A 15,385-nucleotide genomic window follows, 5' to 3' on the forward strand; every position below is an offset into this window, starting at 1 on the left:
AACGGCTTAAGCTACTCGAACCTTTCAACAATGTTCCCATCCCAACTGCTCGAATGGTATACCCAATGTGTAGGCGAGAGAAAGAGGAAAAATAGAAACTGTAATTTTCCACGACGTAACAAGCCGTGATTGGATCACTCAAGAACAATGCAGACAAATCTTTACATTTGAAATATTACGACGCAATTTCATTTGATTGGCTGGTCCAAGGTCACGGGACCTGAAAGGAAAAGCCATTTGTAAAATCAAATCACTTTTATTGAAGTGTTCGGAGTGATCAGTTCGGTGTCGGAAAAGCTTAAAGTTTTAAAGTAAATCTCTTTGCAGTTGTTTTGTGGTGAATTTTAGAACCTTAAAAGAAGAGTAAGTGCCATGAAATCATTATAAAATTGTAAAGCTAATTTATTCCCATTGCCAGAAGATTATCCTTTGTGTGCTCAAAGTTAGTGAAAGGCACTAGTGACTAATTTAGGTTGAAGAAACGTAGACCCAGGTAAGACAAATTGTGATTCAAATGTATTCAACCTGTGAAATAAGACCCTAAAATCACGTTGATAGGTTTCCCATTAACGTGGGAGCCCGGTCGGGGCACCGATTGCCTCTAATTCGAGAGCGGAAAAGGTTAGAAACCGCGAATAAGTTGAAATGTGGTGCAGATTAGTATCGGCGAGTATCCACGTGGCTTCCGTACCGAAGTAGTCCAACCGCTGCTCTCCCTGGTGTCGGGCGGACATTTAAGCCGAGACTGCCGACCTACCACCCACCACCCGTTGGAAAATTCGCTCGAATCAAGCTGTTCTTGGCCGCCGGCTGAATCTAACCTCTCGTTACTAGCGTGAGAGACGACGGCTGATTCTAACCTCTCGTGCCGCGAGAGATATCGAGTTGTGCACGCGTTACAACAAAACAAGCTTTCGGGATAGTCAGGACAGCAACCTGCGGCAGGTGCCGACTTCGTCACCCGTCTCGTCGTAGAGGACAGCTGCTAACGGCCGTATTGCAGATGAAAAGTAAAGGGTCTTCAAATTAAGGTCAGTGATCACTGTTTAGAATAACAAATTGAAATGAGCTCAAGTAGGTCTAGCTAGACAGGAATTAGGTTTTGGAATGATCCATGAATTAAATGCAAGGAATCGCGTGGCGAATAAATAGGTTTTTCAAATTTTAAAACGAAATAAATATGCGCTTCCATGAGAGTAGGTTGTGTTTGTACATATTTTACATAAAGGTTTTCTAAAATGATCTTGAATGATACTTTTGAATAAGATTAGATAGGATATTGGTTGGAAAACGTTTCGATTAACTCGCCCACAGATTGAGAGTTTCAGGCCGGGCATCCCTGAAATAAACTCCGCCAACGACCTCCTTTTGGAGTGGCGCGTAAGTCGTTCGCAGGTTTCAAAGAAACTTTTCATTCCGGTATTTTGGGGACTGAGCAATGCAACGCTCTGTCCGTTGGTTGTAAGCGGAGCGTTACATTTTGGCGCCCAACTTTTGGGTCTTTAGATAATTGAATTTCGGATTAGCTTGAATTATTATAGAATAAGTAGTTTCAGTTTGCGTAAGATCAGTTTGCAATAATTTTAATTGAGTGAAATTGAATGAATGAGAGTGAGTGAGTACGGATTAAGATAAGTTGAGTACGATTTACATTTAGTTTGAGTTGAATTCGATTGATTTAGTATTTAGTAGTAATTTGGAGTGAAAGATTGAGAGCTTAATTAACCTTATTTTTTTTTGCTTTCTTATATTTGAATTTTTATTATAAGTGTATATAAATAATTACTGTAAATACGAACCATGGATAACTATCTTAGAATCAATTTAGATGACCTTGAATATGAGGAGTTAACGTATGAACTCGTTCTTAGAGGAATTCCGGTTACGGGATCCATAGATGCACAGAAAAGAGAATTGCGTGCTAGGATGCGAAGCGAAATTAAAAATAATATTAAAATTGAGAGCTTTCGTACTTTGAGTGAAGAATATGAAATTGTACCAGAAATGTTGGAGCAGATGGAGATAAATCTCAATCTGAAGTCTGAACCGACATATGAATCAAGACTTTATCACTACCTTGAACGCGTGGCTCGTGCAAAAGAGTTTGATGATGTGGACAGAGGCAACAAACTAATTCTACTCGAAATTATTTGTGAAATGCTTAGGGTTTATTTTAGGCGGGATATAAGCTTGAACGAGGAGTCTTTTGAAGATTCACTTGAGCTAGGAGCGGTAGGAGGACAAAGTTCTAATGATTCGGTTACAAATGTGGAACTTCAAGCTAATGATAAGAATAATACAGGCCATGAAACCGGAACACGTCCAAAAGCAAATAGGGATTTAACTGGAAATCCTACTTCACGACAAGATAAAAACCCGATAACATCAAGACTTCGAAATACGGTTACACAACAACAAAGTAAAACTCAAAATTCGTTCGTTCCAACTCAGAATCCAAATAGGAATCGTGAATATCTGCATATTTCAGAAATCGACAGTTATGTTACAGCTTGCGTACAACAAAAGCTCAATGAGCAAATGAGGCAACAGTATCCAGGACCGACAGTTGAGGATTTATCCAGAAGATTAAAAACCGTAGAACTTCATGATAGGGACGAGAGGGAAATTCTTCGATCTGTTAATCAAAATCAGCTTAGATCGGTTATACCAAACAATTTGCACATGCCAGAGTCAGTGAAGAGAAATTTCAACCCACAGGTGACATTTAATTCGATTGGGAACTTGAATGCACACCAGACAGAAAGACAAACGGGAAATTTGAACCGGTTCAATGAAGATACATTCAATCAATATCAACAGCTACCGAGATCGACAGATTTCGGTTTTCTACCGAATCAAGTCCCACAATCACACTCGCCATACAATAGTCCTTTGCGTAATCTGAATAGATCTGTCAATCAAAATAACGATCAACATTACTTGCGTAGACAACCCTATCAAACATGCAATATTGTAGAAAAATGGCCGAAATTTTTTGGTGACTCCAGTTCAGTACCATTAGTATGCTTTTTGAGAAATGTTGACATACTATGTAGGTCATATGGCATAGATAAGAATGAACTAATCAAACATGCTCACTTGCTATTCTCAGGAGATGCTAGCATTTGGTACACAACATACGTTGAAAAGTTTGTAGACTGGGATAGTCTCGTATATTACTTAACTTTGCGTTACGATAACCCAAATCGCGACAGATTCATAAAAGAGGAAATGCGAAACAGGAAACAAAAGCAAAACGAATTATTTAGCGCGTTTTTAACAGATATTGAATCTCTGGCCCAACGATTAATTAATAAAATGAGTGAGGCAGAAAAGTTTGACATAATCGTAGATAATATGAAAATGTCTTATAAGAGAAGGTTAGCACTACATCAGATAGCTTCGATCGAAGACCTTGCCAACATGTGTTACAAATTTGACGCACTTGAAAGTTCATTGTATACGCCTAGAAGCAAACCTGTTGATGTTCTCAACCTCGAAGAAGTAGACGACTCTGATTCAGAATTCGAAGAAATTAACGTCCTTCAGAAGTCAAGAATAGGAAAAAGCCAGAGTAGTACTGAGACAAGACCCAAACTAGAAAAGGCAGAAACACCTTCGGAAATTTTTTGTTGGAATTGTCGTGATAATGGTCACTTTTGGAAAGATTGTCCTAAACAAAAGGCAATCTTTTGCCACGTTTGTGGTATGACGGGCAAGACAACATCCACGTGTCCCAAAAAGCACCCTCCGTTCAACCCTTCTTTACAAGGGCCAAAAAACTTGTAAAGGGACAGAGGTATAGGAATCGATCTCTTGAATCCCTCCCATCAGAGATTCCAGAACATGAATCGTTCTCATACTTCAATCAAATTTTTCAAATTAATATTGTCCCATCCAGGTGCCCACATTTGAGTGTCAAAATACTCGATTCGGAAGTTGAAGCTCTTGTAGACACAGGTGCGGGAATATCGGTAATTAGTTCCGTTCCATTAATTGAAAAACTCAACCTTAAAATTCATGACTCAAATTTGAAAGTTGCAACTGCTGACAGAACATTTTACAAATGTTTAGGCTATGTAAATGTCCCGTATACCGTGGACTCAATCACTCATGTGATACCGACAGTAATAGTGCCTGAGTTAACAAAAGATTTAATTCTCGGAGTTGATTTTCTTCACGCTTTTGGATTTAGTTTGTCCAGAAATCAAAAAGATAGTACTGAAAAACAAAAAATCGACATGTTCAGAATAGGGTTTGCCGAGGATTATTTTTCAAACAGTAGCGAGATCTTTTCAATTTCAGTTTCTCCGAAGATCACATTGGGCGAAACGAAATGTTTAGATACAGTAGAAGATGAAAGTTTGAATATTCCAACAATTGAAATTCCAGAGTCAAAAATTGAGACACCTGAAGACATTAAAACAGAACATGAATTGGTACCTGAAGAACGTAAAAAACTGTTCGAAGCAATTCAAGAGCTTCCTATCACTGAAGATAACAGCCTAGGTCGAACACAGGTGCTAGAACACAAAATAGAACTTTTGCCTGACGCACGTCCAAAAAAATTACCTATCTATCGCCAATCCTTACAAAAAGAAGAAGGAATACAGCAAGATATTCAACGAATGCTAAGATTAGGAGTAATTGAAGAATGTGAAGGTCCAGTAGACTTTTTGAACCCCATTCTTGCTATAAAAAAACCGAACAATAAATGGAGAATATGTTTAGATAGTCGAAGGCTGAATTCATGCACTAAGCGGGATGATTTCCCATTCCCTGATATGGTAGGCATATTGCAACGTATTCAAAAATCACGATATTTCAGTATAATTGACCTTTCAGAATCATACTATCAAGTCCCATTAGACTGCAATTCGAAAAATAAGACAGCATTCAGAACTAGTAGAGGCTTATACAGGTTCACTGTGATGCCTTTTGGACTTTGTAATGCCCCAGCAACTATGGCAAGATTAATGACAAAAGTGTTAGGCCATGATCTTGAACCGTTTGTATACGTATATCTCGACGATATTGTAATAGTTTCAAACTCATTGGAAGAACATTTAAAGCTTATTAAAATAGTAGCAAATCGTCTGAGTAACGCAAACTTAACAATAAATGTTCTCAAATCAAAGTTTTGCCAGAAACAAATACAGTATTTAGGATACATTCTCTCTGAACACGGCTTATCCGTTGATAGTTCCAAGATCAAACCAGTATTAGACTATCCTCAGCCACAGAACGTAAAAGATGTACGTAGACTGTTGGGTCTTTCAGGATTCTATAGAAGATTTATACCAAGTTATTCTGATAAAACGGCAAAAATCTCTGATCTCTTAAAAAAGGGTAAAAAGAAATTCATTTGGACTAAAGAAGCGGACGATTCGTTTAAACAGCTCAAATCAGCCTTAGTATCAGCTCCAATTCTCGCCAATCCAAACTTCTCGCTGCCATTTGAGATAGAAACCGATAGCTCAGATCAAGCTATAGGCGCAGTCCTCACACAGAATCAGGAAGGTGAACGTAAAATAATTGCTTACTACTCGAAGAAACTATCAAGTACACAGCGAAAATACAGCGCGACAGAACGCGAATGTCTAGGAGTTTTACTGAGCATAGAACAGTTCAGACATTTCGTTGAAGGTACTAAATTCATAGTTAAGACCGACGCGATGAGTTTAACTTTTCTCAAAACTATGTCGATCGAATCAAAATCGCCGCGAATAGCGCGTTGGGCACTTAAATTGTCCAAATACGACATTGATTTACAATTCAAAAAAGGCTCTGAGAATGTTACCGCGGACGCACTCTCAAGAATCGTGAACATTATAGATCCTTTGTTGCCAGATGAATACACATCCGCGTTGAAAGAGCAAGTAGCGAAATTCCCAGAAAAATTCAAAGATTTTCGTATCGTAGATGACAAGCTTTTCAAATACATAACAAACACAACGCAGCTAGAAGATAATGTATTCAAATGGAAATATGTAGTTCCATTAGCAGAAAGATTGCAAATAGTCAAGAACATTCATAACGAAGCTCATTTTGGTTTTAGCAAAACATTAGCTAAAGTTAGAGAACGAAACTATTGGCCAAAAATGTCAACAGACATCAGAAACTTCTGTTCGTCGTGTGAAATTTGTAAGGAATCAAAAGTAGATAACTCAAATCCGTTACCACCATGTGGCAAGCCGAAATTGTGCTCCAGGCCATGGCAAATGATCTCACTAGATTTTCTAGGTCCTTATCCGCGATCGAAACAGGGTAATGTTTGGGCATTAGTAATATCAGATTTTTTCTCTAAATTTGTTCTTATCCAGTGTATGCGCAGTGCAACAGCCGGACCTGTTTGCACATTTTTGGAAAATATGGTGTTCCTTTTATTCGGTGCACCTCAAATCTGTATTAGTGATAACGCAACCGTATTTCTTTCTCGCGAGTTTAAAAAACTGCTTGATAAATACAACGTGAGCCATTGGAACTTAGCGGTTTACCATCCGGCACCGAACCCTACTGAAAGGGTTAATAGAGTAATCGTAACTGCCATCCGGTGTGCTCTAAATGAAAGCTCTTCCCATCGAGATTGGGATAAAGAAATTCACGTTATCGCAAAAGCCATTCGTACATCAGTGCACGAAAGCACAGGATTTAGCCCATATTTTATTAATTTCGGTAAAAACATGATAAGCCTTGGAAACGAATATGAACATTTGAAGGAACTTCAAAATGAGGAACAACTTGATGAAAAGCAGCTTAACGAACGATCAAGGAAACTCTGTGAAATAGCGCGCAAAAATATCTTGAAAGCATATGAGAAATACTCAAAAGCGTACAATCTAAGAGCAAATTCAAAAAAAGGATATGAAGAAGGAGATATCGTATATAAGAAAAATGTAAATTTATCGTCAAAAGAGAAAAATTGGGTAGGAAAATTCGCAAATAAATACACCAAGGTGAAGGTCAGGAAAAAGGTAGGATCGAACACTTATGTTCTCGAGGATATGGAAGGAAAAAGGATTCCGGGAACATACCATGGTTCGTTTTTAAAGAAAGGATAGTAAAAAAAATATTCCCATAGCTATGAATGCACTCTTGCCGGGAAGTGCAATGTACAAATCAAAATTACAAATTCCAATGAGAAAATACTCCATCGAGGTGTAACGGTTGAGCCATTTTGAGTAGGTGTCGAATTGTTTCCATCTCTCACCATAGGCCAGTCAGATCCTAAAACGATTCGAGAAATTAATATAGAATACAAAAAAGGTTACCGCAATGTAGTGATGTCACAAGTTGTTTCCACTCATTGTTGGGCTGAACTGAAAAGAAAAATATGTTAATTTCTTGGATCTGTTTGTAAAGCTATGTACATAAACAACTGCAGTTAGAACTAAATTCTTCGTCTAGCAACAAAAACACCAATAGGCAGGTCAATAGCCACTACAGTTCTTCGCGAACTATATGTATATAGCACTGCACATAGTAGTTTAGGATAGGTTTAAGATTCACTTAGGGAAATAGCTTTGTACGTATGTAAGTAACGAAACACTTTCCTGTTCCATAATCCGGTTCTTCAATTGTAGATGCAACGTAGTTTCAGGTTCAAAGAGGTTCCATCCATCCTTCTTTTTCTTGTAGTTTTTCCTTTGAGAAGTAGTGTACTATCAGCATCAGGTATCAAGTAGTCAGTCCAGGTATTTTTCCATCCAGTTAAAGCGTAAATCCTTCCAGCAATAGTTGTTGTTGTTGTTGTTGGAGTTTCGTTTTCCGTTTGGCCCGAGGGACTATGCCTCATAAACGCCAGTTGCTGTTACGGTTAGACGTTACCGTCTAAACCTTCAGACTTGACATTCGAATAAATTTCAGTATATTTTCCAACTCGTCGATTTTCACTCCTTCTTTGTCACGTACTAGATCTTGTAGGCGTCTGTGGTTTTCCCAATCGAAGTGATTTCGGATGTGGGTGTATTTTATGCAGTGCAGTAACATATGTTCCGTCGTGTTGATTACATTGCAAAGTTCACATTCTTCCGAATGAGCCAGTTGCATTTTAGCTAACCAGAATTGTGAATAATCGTGCCCGGCTAGTATTCTGTTCAGAGTTCGGACCTCCTCCCCATTGAATTTGGTGGCCCAGTACCACGGCTTTTCCGGGAAGCTGGGAAACAGTTCGTGGAACTTCTTCCCTTTATTTTGAAACATTACGATACCGTTGTACCATTCATCCGTTGTTTCTGCAAGCTGTTTCTTGTATCGTAATACTACGTCGTTCCAGAGGAGCTTGTTGACGATAACTGCATTGTTATTTACTCCTGCTTTGGCCAAAGCATCCGCTGCTTCGTTGCCGTCCAGTCCTACATGCCCAGGAATCCATTGGAGCACGGTGCCTGTAGATTGTAATTCCTTACAAATTTCTCCAGTCAGACTGTCCCATGTTTTGGATTCCTGGTGGTTCTCCAAAAGATAACATGCTGATTGGGAATCGGTGAGTATTACTGTGTTCTCCTTGGTTAATTTTGCGATTTCTTCCAGACCGATCCGTATGGCTATGAGTTCCGCCGTCATGATGCTGGAATGGTGTTCCATTTTGAGACTGATGGCTATGTTGTTTTCGGATTCGTAGACCCCGATTCCGCAGGCGTCCGCTGTTCTTGAGGCATCTGTATATACCCTTCTCCATAGAGGATATTCCTTGTTCAGGTATTCCAGAGTTATTTGTCGCATTGTAGATTGAGCCATTTTTGTTTTGTTGATTGGCATGCCTTCAATTTGGTGCCGGATTGTGATGTCGAACGATTTCTCAGGCGATATTTGCTCATAGACATTGCTGATCTCCTCTGCGTTGTCCCTGTATACTTTTTCCATAAAAGTATACCTCTTGTTGTTGTCTGGATCGACATTCTCCAGTCCTTTCAATTGGCGATAAACAGCGTCTTGTTTTCTGAAGTGCAGTGTTATCCTTTTCTTCGTCCAGTATGTTCGCTGCAGTTCTAGTGGCTCTTCGTTTGCCAGGGCAGCTAGGGTGTTGATCGGGGTTGTTTTTGAGCACCCTGTAGCTATTCGTTGGCATTGTCGGTGTGTTACGTCAAGGTCGTTCCGGTAAGTTTTTGATGTGCTGCCGTAGATTGAACTTCCATACCTTAGGAAGCTATCGTATAGTGCTTTATGGAATAGTACCATCACTTCTGGAGTGGCGCCCTTTTTTATGCTACCGATGATTTTCAGCATATTTTGCCGGTCCTTAATTTTGTGTTTGAGCTCCCTTACGTGCGTGCCATAGTTCAGATTGCTGTCTACGTAGATTCCTAGATGTTTGTAATACCTGACAAACTCTATTGGTACGTTTTTGATTTTGAGATCTAGCGTAGTCTCCCTTAGTTGAAAAACAATAGCTTTCGTCTTACTTTCGTTGATTTGTAATCTTAAGCGGTCGCTGCATTCCACAAAACTATTTATGGCTTGTTGAGCCCTCACCCTGACCTCTTCAAGGTTTTTTCCGCTAATAATCTTTACGAAATCGTCTGCATATTGTACAGTTACGACATTTCCTTCGTTTGGTTCAGTTTCGTGTAACTCTGTGGTGTAAAGGTTGAATAGGGTGGGCGATAAAACGTCCCCCTGCGGTAGTCCTCTTGAGATTATAGTTGATACTAGCCCCTGCTCTGTACGCATTACCAACTTTCGATTTTTCAGGAAGTTCTCGACCCATATTTTGATTTCTTCTGCAAACTGCATTCTGGTCAGGATATCAACAAGGATGTCTACGTCCACAGTGTTGAATGCGTTCGAGAAGTCGAAGAATACAGCTATGCTTATCATGTTGTTCCTTTTGGCAGCCATTATGTGATTAGTCACGAACTCCAGGCAATCCTCGGTTGATTTTCCTGGCCTGAACCCAAACGACAACTCCGGCAGGAGCTGTCTCTCCTTTTCATGTTGTTGTATGCGAAGAAGTACTGCGGTGTTGGCTGATTTAACGATCGTTGATAGACATGCAATCGGTCTGTATGATGATACCTCTGCTGAATCACGGCCGGGTTTTTTGATAGGAACTATTTTGATCTCTTTTAGCCTTTCTGGGATGTTGCCCGCGGCAAAGTAAGCGTTTATTTCCTGGACGATTTTTTGTTTTGTTTGCGTGTTTAGGTTCCTCAGAATTTCATATGTCAGGCGGTCGGTTCCAGGCGCAGAGTTGGCCTTCTTTTTCTGAATGATGTTGTTCCATTGTTCCAGGTTGAGCAGCTCTTCTGCAGGTGGCGCGTTTGTTGGTCTCTCTTGGTGTGTTGTTGGTTGTGTTGGCCCGAAGTGTCCCTCTAGGAACTCCGCTGCTTTCTCCCTCGCTGTAAGTATGATGTTATTCTTGTCCTTCTTGTCGTGATTGTAACGTAATCTCCTCACTAGACCCCAGTTTGCCTTCGTGTCCCTAGGATCAATATATTTTGTGATGGAGGCAAGATTTTCCTTCATGAGTTGTTTTTTCTTGCGTAGAAAGATCGCTTTGGCCTTTTGTAACTTCAGGAGATTCTCTTCGTTGGAAAGCCTGTTGAAACTTCGACGGCACTCTTCCTTTTCCTTGTAAAGCTGGGAGAGTTCATCGCTCCAGTAGTATTTTGGGACGAAATCGCTAAATCCGCTATTCCTGTTGATAGTGTCGGTGACTATACGTTCCAGATCCGTGATTGACTCCAGTTGCTCTGCGCTGATGTGCGATACCTCCTGGTTAATCTTTTTGCGGTTGTATATTGGCCGTTGCTTTTTGGATTGCGTCTTTGTTAGCTCAATAGCTATAATTAGATGGCCTGAGCCTCCAAATGTGGAATCCTTCACATTCCAGACCAGCTCGTTGAACAGATCCGGTGTGCATAGAGTTAGATCGATTGCGCTGGGGGTACCTCTTAAGGACGTAGGCCTGTACGTCTTTTCGCCATTGTTTAAGATCAGCAGTTCGGTACGTGTTATGGCCTCCAGTATAAGTTTACCTTTGCTATTCGTCGATACACAACCCCAAGCCTCATTGTGGGCATTAAAATCTCCTCCTATCAGCAAGTTCTTAAGTGCCTGTGTTTCAGCTAACAGTTTTTCTACACCTAACATCAGTTCTGATACTGTTATTCTAGGGTTTATATAGACCGAGACTATATTTAGGTTTTTACTAGGAATGTTAATGCCGATAACCTCGAACATTTCGCTAGTGGTCAATTCTAGTGGTGTATAATTGTAGACCTCGCGAAGGTATATACCGACACCTCCGCCTGTTCCTAGGCCTGTTACTACTGATCGTGATTTGAGAATTTTATGATAACCTGTTATATTTGTTGAAGCTATAGTATTTTCGTTAGTCCATATCTCTGATAATAAAGCTACATCTACTATCTTCGCATGTAACTCATGCGCTAGTTCATTTTTATTCTTCGTTAGACTTTGGATGTTACTCTGCAATATCTTGAATGTCGCCATCTTCGATAGTGGCATCGGGTAAACCCTCGGTGGCACACCCCATGAGAACTGATAGTTGTCTGACTACTTCAAGAACGGTATAGTATCCGTTTTCGTCCTTAGCCTCAATGGCTTGGGAGAGTGTGTTGTAGGTTTTTCCAACTGTGGATTGCAGTTCTTCTTTTTGTCGCGCGATTTCCCTTATTTTGTCTTCCCATCGTTTCCTCAGCTCCAGATGTTTTTCCATCGTCATTACATTTGAGCTCTCTGGAGTTTTTTCCTGCGCCTTGCTTTCGTTGTCCGTCCTCCTCTTCTTGTTCGAGTATCTTACCGTTTCGAATCCATCTTCGGAGATTTCTTTCTCCTGGCTGTAACTAGTTTCTGGCTTTTTGCTCCTCGGATGCGAATGCTTCTTCACCGCTCCTAGATTCCTTCCCTTCTGTTCAGGTACTCCGTCGCGATTGTCTGTTGTTCTTGCTGGTGTCTGCTGTGTTGTATTTTTGCCGCCTTGGATGCTGGATTTTTTCAGTACGTTTGAAAAGCTTTCGTAGACCGACGGGAACTCATCTGCTGTCCCAAGCAGGGAGAATCCATTGCTCACGACTATCTTAAATTCATCTCGCGCTTCCTGGTAGGTTAAGTTCTTGCTGGCCATTAGTTTCTTGATGTCATTCTGCTTTTTGCGTTCCGGGCACTTCATGTCAAGTGATCTATGGTTGTTTTTGCAATGAACACACTTTGTTTGATTGGGGCACTCCTGGTCCTGCGGCAGTTCCTCATGTGACTCACCACAGTTTCCACAACGTTTTCGGCTCTTGCAGTTCCCGGCAATATGTCCGTAGCGCAGGCATGAGTTACACATGAATGCCTTCGTAACATATGGTTCCACCTTCGTTATGACCGAGTAAACTCTCACACGGCTTGGTAGCTTGTTGCTGCGGAATACTATTCCTAGCTTCTCGATTGGTACTCTCTTACCTGCTGCTGTCGTTCGCTGTAGTCGAAATACCTCCAAAATTTCTTTGTCCGTTTCGATATCCGGGATCAGCAATAGTAAATAATTCACGAAACTTTGTAGATCCAAACATTTTCACGACTGGTTTTCACTAGAAGTAAACAAACTTTGACAGTTCGGCGAAAAAGAGACTGAGAGAAACTTTCACTCTCATGAGCGTAGCCGTCGGAAAGCGAAGACGTTATGCTTAGAATTAGTTAGAATAGTATAGTATAAGCGCAGGCGTAGTAGCATTAGATTGAATTACATCGGATAATTGTAGGGCGCGTCAGAAAATTGAGATTGCGTACACTGAACTCAATCTCCAATTGGAATTTATGTGCAGCACCCATAGATTTTTGCAATCAAGCTTGGCATTTGCAATTAATTAGTCACGCACATAAAAAACAAAAGTTTTGTCACGCTCATTTTTAAATGCAGTGCACACATAAAGCAAATGCAGGTGCAACTTATTTCAAACGATCACGCTAATATATTTTATCTGTGATCGCGAGTAGTAAATAAATGAATTAGTCGAAAAAATTTACGATTTTTCTTTTTGTAAAAAAATGATGATGAAAATCAAATACGCATACAGTAATACACATTTATTAAGGAGAATAAAAGTTAATACATATTCTAACGGGATCCAGTTAGAAATCCACGAAATAGTAAATTATCTGGTCGTGTTGATGTTAGCAGCTACGGGGATGATACCAACAAGAGCGTGGGAGTCTGTACGAGTGCTGCTGGAGAATGTGGGACCACTGTGTTCTTCCATTGCGTCCAGCGCATCGCATGATTTAACCAATAGTCATTGCATGAGCGGGATACATGTTCATTGGAGTTCATCGTCTTAGAATTTGATTCCGACGCGATTGCATTTTTTTGGACAGCTGTAACATAAAAAATAGCTTATTAATCTGTAATGTTTCAACCATTTTATAATACTTACAACTTATTCTTGCTATCCCAGATATAATACACTGAACATCCACATATTTGGCTGAAATGCGATGTGTATTACTGTTAATGATAATACTTTGGGAAAACTCGTACAGTAGCAGCGAAGAAATAAGATGGCGATACATTTTTGCAACCGTTGGTATACAAGTTTGTGCTCTTCAAAAATATTGGCAGCTTAAATAGGTTGTACTAATGTAACCTTTATAATGCATTGCAATGCTAGTGGTATACACATGCATAGACTTTGAAATTTATTGTCCACAAATAAAATTTAAAAGTGGCACATAAAAGATTGTTGGAGGCAGAAAACCTGCTTCTATATGGTTTTCGCACATAAATTATAATGGAGTTTTAATATCAGTGTATGAATGAGTCGAGTATGAATGAAATTCGTCAGTCAAACACAGTATTTTTTCCAGTTGTAACTGGAGTAATGATCGTTTAAGTTTGAGTATGAGATTTTCCGTAAGTATACGGAGTTATTGTTGAGATTTTTTTCCGTTGAAGTACGGAGTAAGAAATTTATGTTTTCGATGTGTGAGAGTGTGAGTAAGAATATTAAAGTGAACACCCGTAAAGGTCGTCACAAGGAATGGTTTAACAGAAGGGATGATAATGAAAGCTGATCTTACTACGCAATTGAATAAGTTAGTCCACGTAATAATGTAACTGTAATGAAATATGAATTTTTAAAAACAAAGTTTTGAGTTGAGAATGTAAATAATAAGAACCTTCAGATTATGATTAAATTACATTTAACTCTGATTGCTGTAAATTTAAAATATACAATTTTATGGAAACCTAATAAAAATTTTGAAATTTTCATTTCAAAATTTTTATTAAATTGGCATGGTCGAATGTAACGGTAAGAGTACAACCCTAAGTATTAAATTAATTAAACTCGCCTTTAAATATACAACCATCGCAAACGGCTTAAGCTACTCGAACCTTTCAACAATGTTCCCATCCCAACTGCTCGAATGGTGTACCCAATGTGTAGGCGAGAGAAAGAGGAAAAATAGAAACTGTAATTTTCCACGACGTAACAAGCCGTGATTGGATCACTCAAGAACAATGCAGACAAATCTTTACATTTGAAATATTACGACGCAATTTCATTTGATTGGCTGGTCCAAGGTCACGGGACCTGAAAGGAAAAGCCATTTGTAAAATCAAATCACTTTTATTGAAGTGCTTGGAGTGATCAGTTCGGTGTCGGAAAAGCTTAAAGTTTTAAAGTAAATCTCTTTGCAGTTGTTTTGTGGTGAATTTTAGAACCTTAAAAGAAGAGTAAGTGCCATGAAATCATTATAAAATTGTAAAGCTAATTTATTCCCATTGCCAGAAGATTATCCTTTGTGTGCTCAAAGTTAGTGAAAGGCACTAGTGACTAATTTAGGTTGAAGAGACGTAGACCCAGGTAAGACAAATTGTGATTCAAATGTATTCAACCTGTGAAATAAGACCCTAAAATCACGTTGATAGGTTTCCCATTAACGTGGGAGCCCGGTCGGGGCACCGATTGCCTCTAATTCGAGAGCGGAAAAGGTTAGAAACCGCGAATAAGTTGAAATGTGGTGCAGATTAGTATCGGCGAGTATCCACGTGGCTTCCGTACCGAAGTAGTCCAACCGCTGCTCTCCCTGGTGTCGGGCGGACATTTAAGCCGAGACTGCCGACCTACCACCCACCACCCGTTGGAAAATTCGCTCGAATCAAGCTGTTCTTGGCCGCCGGCTGAATCTAACCTCTCGTTACTAGCGTGAGAGACGACGGCTGATTCTAACCTCTCGTGCCGCGAGAGATATCGAGTTGTGCACGCGTTACAACAAAACAAGCTTTCGGGATAGTCAGGACAGCAACCTGCGGCAGGTGCCGACTTCGTCACCCGTCTCGTCGTAGAGGACAGCTGCTAACGGCCGTATTGCAGATGAAAAGTAAAGGGTCTTCAAATTAAGGTCAGTGATCACTGTTTAGAATAACAAATTG

The 15,385-nt window shown here is 39.9% G+C and overlaps 1 protein-coding gene and 1 long non-coding RNA gene across 6 annotated transcripts in view; one reads left to right on the forward strand and one right to left on the reverse strand.

Moving 5' to 3' along the window:
• LOC5569994 (coiled-coil domain-containing protein 186) overlaps positions 1–15,385 on the forward strand; it is a 249,268-nt gene that overhangs the window by 188,031 nt on the left and 45,852 nt on the right. The gene's annotated exons all lie outside the window — the stretch shown is intronic.
• LOC110678528 lies at positions 13,018–13,754 on the reverse strand. The gene is made up of 2 exons (XR_002501684.1): positions 13,386–13,754; positions 13,018–13,326 (listed from the first exon to the last, which is right to left on the reverse strand). It is a non-coding gene; the product is annotated as an uncharacterized LOC110678528 (long non-coding RNA).

This window comes from Aedes aegypti, chromosome 1 (assembly GCF_002204515.2).
Source record: "Aedes aegypti strain LVP_AGWG chromosome 1, AaegL5.0 Primary Assembly, whole genome shotgun sequence".
NCBI classification, from domain to species: domain Eukaryota; kingdom Metazoa; phylum Arthropoda; class Insecta; order Diptera; family Culicidae; genus Aedes; species Aedes aegypti.